This window comes from Ovis canadensis, chromosome 3 (genome assembly GCF_042477335.2).
Source record: "Ovis canadensis isolate MfBH-ARS-UI-01 breed Bighorn chromosome 3, ARS-UI_OviCan_v2, whole genome shotgun sequence".
Classification (NCBI taxonomy): domain Eukaryota; kingdom Metazoa; phylum Chordata; class Mammalia; order Artiodactyla; family Bovidae; genus Ovis; species Ovis canadensis.
Window position 1 is genome coordinate 41,629,718 of NC_091247.1, and position 11,892 is coordinate 41,641,609.

General features: G+C 38.6%; 1 non-coding gene across 1 annotated transcript; it reads left to right on the forward strand.

The window, feature by feature from the left end:
- Positions 1–4,907: 4,907 nt before the first annotated feature.
- TRNAW-CCA (transfer RNA tryptophan (anticodon CCA)) lies at positions 4,908–4,979 on the forward strand. Its single transcript has one exon. It is a non-coding gene; the product is annotated as a tRNA-Trp (tRNA).
- Positions 4,980–11,892: the final 6,913 nt, after the last annotated feature.

Consider the following 11,892-nt stretch of genomic DNA (forward strand, 5'->3'; position numbering starts at 1 on the left):
AGGTAGAAATCAAAGATACTGGCAGTTATTTGGAAGAAGAGATGGAGAAACAGGATTTAAATTTAATCCCAGATTTCTAGTTTCAGTGACAAGGTGGTTGATAATGGCCATGACCTGGAAAATAATACTGTGATCTCTCTGAAGAAAGTTTTTAACAGTTTGCAAACTGCTCCTGAGTTTGCTATTTTATTTAATCCTCAGAACAGCTCTTTGAGATAATACTTCCATTCGACAGATAAGGAAATTAAAGCTCATGAATTTAAAATATTCAAATAGCGAGATAGGTTTTAGGGTGAAAGACAGTAAATGGAAGCAGGGTCACTTCCTCTGAAGAAAAATAGTCAATTATGTTTTATGACTGTGGTGGTACAAAGCATGCGCTAATATGACATATTAAGACATTTTTCTTTGGCCTAGAAGTTCACTTTTTATTTTAGTTTTTAAAAAAATTAAGACAGTTTCTGTGGACCCCTAAAAGTATTGTGGCACTTGGCACCACGTGTAATACATAGGTGGCTTTGAATGGAGGGTGAGGACTTCAGGACTCTTTGAATGGGAAATACATTTTCCAGAGTCATCCCCGTGAATAGCTCATATTATGACAATTAAAAACTTAGGCAAACTTGAAGAGCTCTGTTTTTAATTTTTAATTGATATATAGTTGATGTACAGTATTATATGTGACCGTTGTACAGTAACATACTGTTATTCAAATTTTTTAAATATTATACTCTATTTATAGTTATTATAATATATTGGCTATATTCCCTGTGTTGTGCAATATATTCTTGTAGCTAATTTTTTACATGATAGTTTGTACCTCTTATTCCCCTACCTCTATATTGCCTCCTCCCCCTTCCCTCTCCCCACTAGTCTGTACTTCATATCTATGAATCTGTTTCTTATTTGTTATATTCATTATTTTTTTAGATTCCACACATACATGTGTCATACAGTACTTATCTTTCTCTGTCTGACTTATTTCACTTTAGCATAATACCATTTAAGACCATTTGTGTTGCTGCAATTGACAAAATTGTATTCTTTTTCATGGCTGAGTAGTATTCCATTGTGCATGCATATATGCATGTACTATGCATACAAATAAATACACATACACAATAAACATTGGTGTTCATGTATCTTTTCAAATTAGTGGTTTTGTTTTTTGCATGTATATACCCAGGAGTGGAATTGTAGATTGTATTGTAGTTCTACTTTTAGTTTTTTGAGAAACCTCCATATTGTTTGGCATAGTGGCTACACCAATTTACATTCCCACCAACAGTGTATGAGGGTTCCCTTTTGGAGGCAGCAATGCATTTTAAAGATCTACCATTTAATGATCTCATTTTCTGTTGCCTTAAAGAGATATATGCCTTTCTGATGTCGAAAATGCCCTTAGAAGGTTTATAAATATAATTTCCTTGACTGTAGAGTAATCATTCTCATTTGATAGCTTACAATTTTACATTAAAATGTGAGGTGTCAAGATGACATTATTCTTGCATTAAAATGGCAATTTCTTCAGCAATCTCTTTGTAACACCCCTTTTCAACCTTCCAGATCACGCAATGGACATCACATGCAGGGAACTTAAAAGCCTAGAAAGGGGAACATTAAACTTAAATCTTGATGATTATTCTCTGGCAAGTTCATGTTGGGGTGTTGACATACAAATTAGAGTCTAGTTGAAATGTTAAAAATCTCATTTGAAAAATTCCTGAACACCATTCATAGCCAATCATTCTTTGAAGAATTTCCCTTCCAAGCTCTATTGTAAAGAGAAAAATAAAGGAATAATAAAGATGAGGGATATTTATTTTAGTTTAGTAATGTGTGACTTCTCTGTTATTTTCATCAAAAAATCTGGTTCTCTAATGATAATCGTTGCATCATCATTTTAGTTACTCATGAAGCTGAACTTTAGGTTTGGTTTTGTTTGAGCATTCATGTTGCTTAACTGAACTCAATGAGTGCTGTCCTTTTTACTTCTGAAAAATTATTTAGAATCATAGACTATTATATCCTGGGGGAACCGTTCATTCCTTTTCATTGTGATACTTCTCATTGACTGTAAGCCACTCTCTGATCCTTCACCAGCCTCCGTATATAAACACACAGACCTCTCATAAATTCCTTTTTCAATTATTTTTTGAAAATTGCTTCAACATAAGACAATTTTTGCATATTTTACCAGAAAGAGAAGATTCTATTGATCCTGTGGCTTGACATTTTAAAATGTCGAGTTCTGCTGCTCTATGTGAGATAAGGTATGTTTTCTCATTTTTATTGCAGTTATTTTCTTTTCATTGATGGAATAATTTTTCCAGTTATCAGTTAGTGCATATACGGTGAGAACCATCCCTGCCCCTCCATTCTTTCCATTAGCCATGTTGTCGATATTTCACCCCTAGAACATCAGCCATCTAAGTTGTCTTGGGCTCCAGAACAATTGTGGTCAACCCACAAATCTTCCTGCCTAGGATGGCAATACTCCAGATTGATTTCTTCAGGATCTGCTTCTCAGGGAATGCAAGATTTAAGGGGCAACAAAATGGGCCTCAGTTCAGTTCAGTCATGCAGTTGTGTCCAAATCTTTGCAACCCCATGGACTGTAGCACACCAGGCTTCCGTGTCCACAACCAACTTCCAGAGCTTACTCAAACTCATGTCCATCGCATCGGTGATGCCATCTAACCATCTCATTTTCTGTCATCCCCTTCTCCTCTCACCATCAATCTTTCCCAGAATCAAAGTCTTTTCAAATAAGTCAGTTCTTCGCATCAGGTGGCTAAAGTATTGGAGTTTCAGCTTCAGTATCCGTCCTTTCAATGAATATTCAGAACTGATTTCCTTTAGGATGGGCTGGTTGGAACTCCTTGAACTCCAAGGGACTCTCAAGAGTCTTCTCCAACACCACAGTTGAAAAGCATCAATTCTTTGGCACTCAGCTTTCTTTATAGTCCAACTCATACATCCATACACGACTACTGGAAAAACCATAACTTTGACTTCAGAAGGACCTTTGCTGGAAAAGTAATGTCTCTGCTTTTTAATATGCTATCTAGGTTGGTCATAACTTTTCTTCCAAGGAGCAAGCATCTTTTAATTTCATGGCTGCAGTCACCATCTGCAGTGATTTTGGAGCCAAAAAAATCAAATCTCTCACTGTTTCCATTCTTTCCCCATCTATTTGCCATGAGGTGATGGGACCAGATGCCATTATCTTAGTTTTCTGAATGTTGAGTTTTAAGCCAACTTTTTCACTCTTCTTTTTCACTTTCATCAAGAGGCTCTTTAGTTCTTCTTCACTTTCTGCCATAAAGGTGGTGTCATCTGCATATCTGAGGCTATTGATACTTCTCCTGGCAGTCTTGCTTTCAGTTTGTGCTTCATCTGCTCACCATTTCTCATGATATACTCTGCATAGAAGTTCAATAAGCAGGGTGACAATATACAGCCTTGACGTACTCCTTTTTCTGTTTGGAACCAGTGTATTGTTCCATGTCCAGTTCTAACTGTTGCTTCTTGAGCTGCATACAGATTTCTCAGGAAGCAGGTAAGGTTGTCTGGTATTCATACTGTTGAAGCCTGACTTGAAGAATTTTGAGCATTACTTTGAAATGAAAGTGAAAGAGGAGAGTGAAAAAGTTGGCTTAAAACTCAACATTCAGAAAATTAAGATCATGCCATCTGATCCCATTACTTCATGGCAAATAGATGGGGAAACAGTGGAAATAGTGGCAGATTTTATTTTGGGGGGCTCCAAAATCACTGGAGATGATGACTACAGCCATGAAATTAAAAGATGCTTGCTCATTGGAAGACAAGTTATGACCAACCCAGACAGAATATTAAAAAGCAGGGACATTACTTTGCCAACAAAGTTCCATCTACTCAAAGCTATGGTTTTTCCAGTAGTAATGTATGGATGTGAGAGTTGGACTATAAAGAAAGCTGAGCACCAAAGAATTGATGCTTTTGAACTGTGGTTTTGGAGAAGACTCTTGAGAGTCCTTAAACTGCAAGGAGATTCAACCAGTCCATCCTAAAGGAAATCAGTACTGAATGTTCATTGGAAGAACTGATGCTGAAGCTGAAACTCCAATTCTTTGGCCACCTGATTTGAAGAACTGACTTATTGGAAAAGAACCTGATGCTGGGAAAGATTGAAGGCAGGAGGAGAAGGGGATGACAGAGGATGAGATGGTTGGATGGCATCACGAACTCAATGGACATGAGTATGAGTAAACTCTGGGAGTTGGTGATGGACAGGGAGGCCTGGCGTGCTGCAGTTCATGGGGTCACAAAGAGTCAGACATGACTGAGTGACTGAATTGAACTGACCTCGCTAGTATGTGAGATGAGTACAACTGTGTGGTAGTTTGAGCATTCCTTGGCATTGCCTTTCTTTGGGATTGGAATGGAAACTGACCTTTCTCAGTCCTGTGGCCACTGCTGAGTTTTTCAGGTTTGCTGGCGTATTGACTGCAGCACTGTCACAGCATCATCTTTTAGGGTTTGAAAAGGCTCAACTGGAATTTCAACACCTCCACTAGCTTTGTTCCTAGTGATGCTTCTTAAGGCCACTTTATTTCACATTCCAAGATGTCTGACTCTACATGACTAATCACACCATCGTGGTTATCTGGGTCATGAAGATCTTTTTTGTATAATTATTCTGTGTATTCTTGCCACCTTTTCTTAATATCTTCTGCTTCTATTAGGTCCATACCATTTCTGTCCTTTATTGTGCCCATCTTTGCATGACATTTTCCCTTAGTATCTCTAATTTTCTTGAAGAGATCTGTACTCTTCCACTCTATTGTTTTCCTCTATTTCTTTGCATTGATCTCTGAGGAAGGCTTTCTTATTTTTATAGCTTTCTTTTCTCTTCATGGGCTTCCCTGGTGGCTCAGAGGTTAAAGCATCTGCCTCCAATGCAGGAGACCCGGGTTCGATCCCTGGGTTGGGAAGATCCCTTGGAGAAGGAAATGGTAACCCACTCCAGTATTCTTGCCTGGAGAATCCCAGGGACAGAGGAGCCTGGCAGGCCACAGTCCACGGGGTCGCAAAGAGTCGGACACGACTGAGCCACTTCACTTCACTTTTCTCTTCTTGCTATTCTTTGGAACTCTGCATTCAAATGGGTATATCTTTCCTTTTCTCCTTTGCCTTTCACGTCTTCTCTTTTCTCAGCTATTTGTAAGGACTCCTCAGGCAACCATTTTGTCTTTTTTTCATTTCTTTTTCTTGGGGATGGTCTTGATCACTGCCTCCTATACAATGTCACGAACCTCAGTCCATAGTTCTCCAGGCACTCTGTCTATCAGATCTAATCCCTTGAATTTATTTGTCACTTCCACTGTATGTATAATCGTAAGGGATTTGATTTAGGTCATACCTCTATGATCTAGTGGTTTTCCCTATTTTCTTCTATTTAAGTCTGAATTTGGCAATACAGAGTTCATAATATGAGCCACCGTCAGCTCCCAGTCTTGGTTTTGCTGACTGTATAGAGCTTCTCCATCTTTGGCTGCAAAGAATATAATCAATCTGATTTTGGTATTGACCATCTGGTGCATTCTATGTGTAGAGTCTTCTCTTGTGTTGTTGGAAGACGGTGTTTGCTATGACCAGTGTGTTCTCTTGGCAAAACTCTTTTAGTTTTTGACTTGCTTCATTTTGTACTCCAAGGCCATATTTTCCTGTTATTCCAGGTATCTCTTGACTTCCTACTTTTGCATTCCAGTCCCCTATAATGAAAAGGATATATTTTGGGGTGTTAGTTCTATAAGGTCTTGTAGGTATTCATAGAACTATTCAGCTTCAGCTTGTTCATTGTTACTGGTCGGGGCATAGACTTGGGTTATCATGATATTGAATGGCTTGCCTTGGAAACAGATCACTCTGTAGTTTGTGAGACTGCATCCAAGTACTGCCTATTGGACTCTCTTGTTGACTATGATAGCCACTCCATTTCTTCTAAGGGATTCTTGCCAACAGTAGTAGATATAATGGTCCTCTGAGTTAAATTCACCCATTCCACTCTATTTTAGTTTGCTGATTTCTAAAATGTCGATGTTCATTCTTGCCATCTCCTGTTTGACCACTTCCAGTTTGCTTTGATTCATGGACCTAACATTCCAGAAAAGGCCTGGCTCAGAGTAAAAGTGGCTTTCCAAGAATATTCTGACATTTCTGGATGGTTGGAATGGGCAAGAAGATCCAAGTTGGAAAAACCATCAATCTATTTAGTTTATAATTCATAGGGTTTCATGTCTTTGCTTTACTACATGCAGTAACGTATTCAACTTGAGTATCTTGAAATGATACCATTTTAAATGGGAAAGGGGTGGAGTAGGAAGCTAGAGAGACTAGCTTGAACAAAATATACTAATACACATGCACGCACATATACACACACACACAAAATCTCCTTAAACCTATTGCCTATATTGGGAAGTAAAAATTTATAAAAGAGAGGCAGACATAAAAGAAGAAATTGTTTATTCATTTGTTTGCCTTTATAAAACTCATTTGGGAGAAGCATCCATATATATACATCAGTTATTCAGCTTGTTCCAGTTACATTGATGTTGGAGATGTCCTTTGTTAGAAATTAATGTGTGTAATAAAGTTTTACATTTTTCATATGTTCTGAAGTATATGAGCTATATTTCTTTTGACTGCATAATTACTTTTTGTACACAAGAAAAATGAGGTGCTTAGCCCTAAGTAAATAACCTCGAAACAAACCAAGAGTAGTAGTTACATTCTTTTCATCTCCTAGGCTGTATACAATAAATATTTCCAGAAACTTTTTAAGTTACATTATTGTGACTTGTTGCAAAAAAAAAAAAGAAAAAGTCCAAAACCCCAAAACAAAACTCTTTTATTTAATCAGAACTAAACTCAGACAAAAATATGTACCACTCTATATTAATATTTTGTTGTCTGTTGAGAATTGAGACTAATTACCGTTATCAGGTTTTTTTCCTGGTTTATGTTAATTTCCAAAGTATTTTCCCTTTATACTGCAAAAGCATCTCTTACTCAGAATAAATGTTTTGGGAAATAAAACTATAGATTTATGGCACTTTAAGTAATTTATTTTTTTGGATAGTTGTTTCACTAATTCCTAAATGTTTGTAGAGTAGAATGTTATCAATAAAATGTTGCTATATTGATCAAAGTTTCTATTTTTTGCATAAACTGCATCTTTAAGGCTAAGCATTTAGCTGCTTCTAAACAATGGGGAAGGCAATGGCACCCCACTCCAGTACTCTTGCCTGGAAAATCCCATGGATGGAGAAGGCTGGTAGGCTGCAGTCCATGGGGTCGCGAAGAGTCAGACACGACTGAGTGACTTCACTTTTACTTTTCTCTTTCATGCATTGGAGAAGGAAATGGCAACCCACTCCAGTATTCTTGCCTAGAGAATCCCAGGGATGGGGGAGCCTGGTGGGCTGCCGTCTATGGGGTCGCAGAGTCGGACACGACTGAAGCGACTTAGCAGCAGCAGCAGCAGCAGCAGCAAACAATGGGGCTGCTCTCTTTAATAAAGGAAACTACCTCTGTCATTCACAACTTGAAGAATCAATTTGGGTCTTTAAAAATACTTATGTGTAAAATCTCAAAGTAGGAAGGGGGTAGACAGTGTTACAAAAGCTAACAGACTTTTTGAGACCCCTAACCCTTTCTGGTAGCTGGCTGCACTATAATTACCAAACCACCTGTTTGCTTTTCTCTCTGCAGTAGCACCTATTACAACCTTGACTTTCTAAAATGTATTATTATTGAATTTATTAGAGAAGTTCTAAGTTTTCCCAAGCTTAAATAAACCAGGAAAATATTGACATTTTAAGTTACTCATGATGGACTCTATATAAATATTCATGTCATCTATTTTCCCCTCATCTTGAGTAACAATGACTGTAACTCAGGGTTTCTTTTATAAGGAAAAAAAAAAACAACTATAGTGTTTTTTTAACTCCTTCTTTAATTCCTAGATGACAATTTGTGTATATATGGGCATGCCTGTGCACGTAAAAATATAGAACAAGAGAGGAGATGTCATAATCCATATATTAATAACAAAATCTCTATAAACTAGAATTCTCAGTAATTTGATTATTTCTTACTTCTTGGAATTTAAATATTTTTAATAAATGGTTGTCTGTTTATAATAAATAAAGCTATTAATGTCTTAAAATATTGTTCCTAAGTTTCTCATAAAATTTGAAAAGAGTTGGGGTTTTTTTCATCTCTTTGCAAAACAGAAAGCATTACCTTTCTTCTAGAAATTGTGTCTGTATTGAAGACAGTGAGAACAAATGGGGTGATCTGGTCAGAGTAAAAAACAATGAAGATAAAAGATCAGTAGGGAACTGTATCAGGAGGTAACTGTTTTTAAAAAGTTGGAAAAGAGAAAACCAATATAAATAATTAGAAAAAATTGATCTCAACATCTTGCCAAAAAAGGGGCTAGCATGAGGAATGATGGCAAGGATCTTTCATTAGTTGAGGTTTGCTTGTTTGCTCATTAATTTTTTGAGGAACATGCATAGAGATGATTTTAGTACAGTACCAGCATCAAACACTGAGAGAAGTGGAGAGATTAAAGAGAGAGATTATTTTAAGTTTCCAAGTACTGCGAGTTTCCAGAAGGGTCATTCTCTGCAATAATGGAGAAAAGCCTTAAAATTAAGTGTTACTCCTCAGGAATGCAGTACATCTGACTCTGCCTTGAAATATAACCGAGAGAGAGAGAGAAAAGGAAAATGATTAAGACCAGAGAGACTGACTCATCCTCTTTGCCTTGTTAGTGAGCATCTGCCATTGATACAGAAGCTTCTGATCAGGCTGGTGAGTTATCAACACGCATGTTAAGTCACTTTAGTCATGTTCGGCTCTTTGCAACCCTATGCACTGTAGCCAATCAGGCTCCTCCATCCATGGTTTTCTCCAGGCAAGAATACTGGAGTAGATTGTCATGCCCTCTTCCAAGGGATCTTCTCCATCCAGGGATCAAATCTGCATTTCATGTTGCCTGCATCAACAGGCGGGTTCTTTAGCACTAGCGCCACATGGGAAGCCCATAGGTGGTTAATAGACTTGTTTTTTTCCATATACCCTTGCTAACACACATCACCAGTTCTTGGACTCTAAATTTTGCTAAGAGGTGTAACCCATCATTCCTATCCCCATCTTCTCACATATTCACTTTTAGATAGTAATTTAAAAGTCTTCGGCGTCTTCTAGCGTTCATTGAAAGAAGTCCCAGGCTCCTTACCTGGTACTCCCTGCCTTTGCAACTCTCACCACTCCCCAACACAAACCCTTCTGCATTCAAATCAAATGTCTCTGAATTAAATACCACCTTCTCATCATCCATAAATTCCTAACTTACTCCTATCTTTCCAATTTTGCCAATCTTGCCAGAGATACCTTTTCTAGATTCCTCTGTAACCTACCATTCCATATTACATTGAAGATCACCCCACAATTCCACACCACACTAAACAACCCCTCCCCCAAACCCTTGCAGACTAGTGTTTAAACTCCATTTATTAGTTTCCCTATATCCACGCTTTGATAACACATTTCTCACCTCTGTATCTGGACCTGGATCTGGTCTCTTGGAATGAGCATCCCTAAGACAGAGAGAAAACACAGTGTAGAATGCTCTGCAAAGCCACATTATATGAATTACTTGTGGGGCTTCCTGCCTCCCTTTTATCCTCATCCTGCAGCCAAGAGAACTGGAACACTGTTCCAGAAGAGTGACCTAAGTGTTCACATCTGGCTCACCTTCCTTCCAGACTGCAGTGCTGCAAGCCTGGAGCTGTTCAAGGGAATTAAGCAAAAAGACTCTCTGCTTCTATCCTCTTCCCACCTCCTATTGCCTCCTCCATGTCCCGCTACACGGTTCCAATTTAGACTTGGATCAGTTAACTTGATGGCTTCCCTTATGTCCTATAGCAATTAAAAACATAAATAACACCAACACTGTCATCCCTCCTCATGATGAAGGTACGTTTATTTTTCCTTTCAGTAAGAAAAAAAAACAAATTTCACACTTTGGGTTTGTTTACTGGAAAGAATCCAAAGACAGAGCTGTAAGACAGAGGACAGAGTTTGAAATGATGACTTGTCTGTTTATACATGAGTAATCGGCCAAGCTGCACTGGCGCTGTGGGATGGTGACTTGCAGGTCTGATATTTATTTACGTAATTCACTGAATGTAACAGATTGGAAATATAGCTTGTAAATATTTAGAAAATATTGTTTCTAAGTATCTGCAGCTTCTTTACAGTGTATCAGGCTATTTATTTTGAAACAGCATCTCTTTTTATTGAGAGGTAAGGTAGATAGCTGAGCAAAGATGCATGCAGCATGGAACATAATTAATTTTGTGGGGGAGAAAAGAGAGGAGATGGCAGTTAGATGGCAGACAATCAGCCCTCCCTCATGGGAAAGGCTTCTTGAATATGCAGATGAGGATGTTAGCCCTACATGTGCATTTGAACTTTCTAGATAAGGTTGCCTTGATATGATGATGCTTTAGTAGAAGAGGCACTTGTTTAGGCCCTGATGGCTTGGTAGTAGATTCCAAAAGTGACCACAAAATCTTCCTTTGCCTAAATCCACTTTCTTGAATGCAGGCTTTGCAGTGCCATCCTTGTATAGGTGGACTTTTCCCCTCTATCAGTCGAATCTGGGCTGCCATGATGACGTGCTTTGACAGAGCCTCTTTGTACTGGTCTTGAACATTTGCCTCAAAAGGCTCCCACCTTTTGCTCTTACTCTTGAAACTCTGAACATCTGTCATGCAAACAGCCTGGGCTGTCCTGCTAGATGAAGACACATGCCTTGTCACTCCTATTATTATAGGTAATAATCAGGAAACCCCCAGAAGCAGAGCCACATAGCTGACTGAAAGCTGACCCCAGGTGCATAAGCAAGCCTGGCTAAGACCAAGAAAACCACCCAGCTGAACATTCAGCCCAAGTCCCAGTCCCACAAAGTATAAGCTAAGTAGACAATTGTTTTGAACCATTTATTTTGCAGCGGTTATTTAAGCAGCAAGTGCTAACTGGTTAGTACAAGGTTATGATAATGCAGTAAGTCCCAATCAATGACCAATGTTTGGGTCATATGCATAGAGCAACTTTCTTTCTATATGAAATCAGCAAGTCATTTCTTCAACATAAGTTTATTGAGCACCTAATCTAGTTCAGGTACTGTATGTTCAAGGTGCTGGGAACACCATCATGAACAAGACAGACCAAGCTCCTGCCCTTTTTGAGCTTATATTTTAGTGACTCATAGTGACGAGTAAATATATAATATGATGTCCACTAGAAAAAAAAAACTGCTATGAAAATAAAAATAAAACCAGGAAAGGCGACAGTGAATTTGTTGTTGTTCTTTATTAACTCAGTGATGTCCAGCTCTTAGCAACCTCATGGACTGCAGCACACCAGGCTTCCCTGTCCTTCCCCATCTCCTGGAACTTGCTCAAACTCATTTCCATTGAGTTGGTGATGCCATCCAACTATCTCATCCTCTGTCGGCCCCTTCTTCTCCTGCCTTCCATCTTTCCCAGCATCAGGGTCTTTTTCAATGAGTCAGCTCTTCATAACAGGTGGCCAAAGTATTGCAGCTTCAGCTTCAGCATCAGTCCTTACAATGAATATTTAGAGCTGGGCTGAATCTGAATATCCAGATCTGCTGGAGAAGAGATAAGCTACCCACTCCAGTATTCTTGGGCTTCCATTGTGGCTCAGCTGGTAAAGAATCTGCCTGCAATGTGGAAGACCTGGGTTCAATCCCTGGGTTGGGAAGATCATTTTGCCAACAAAGGTCAAATCATCAATTCTTCA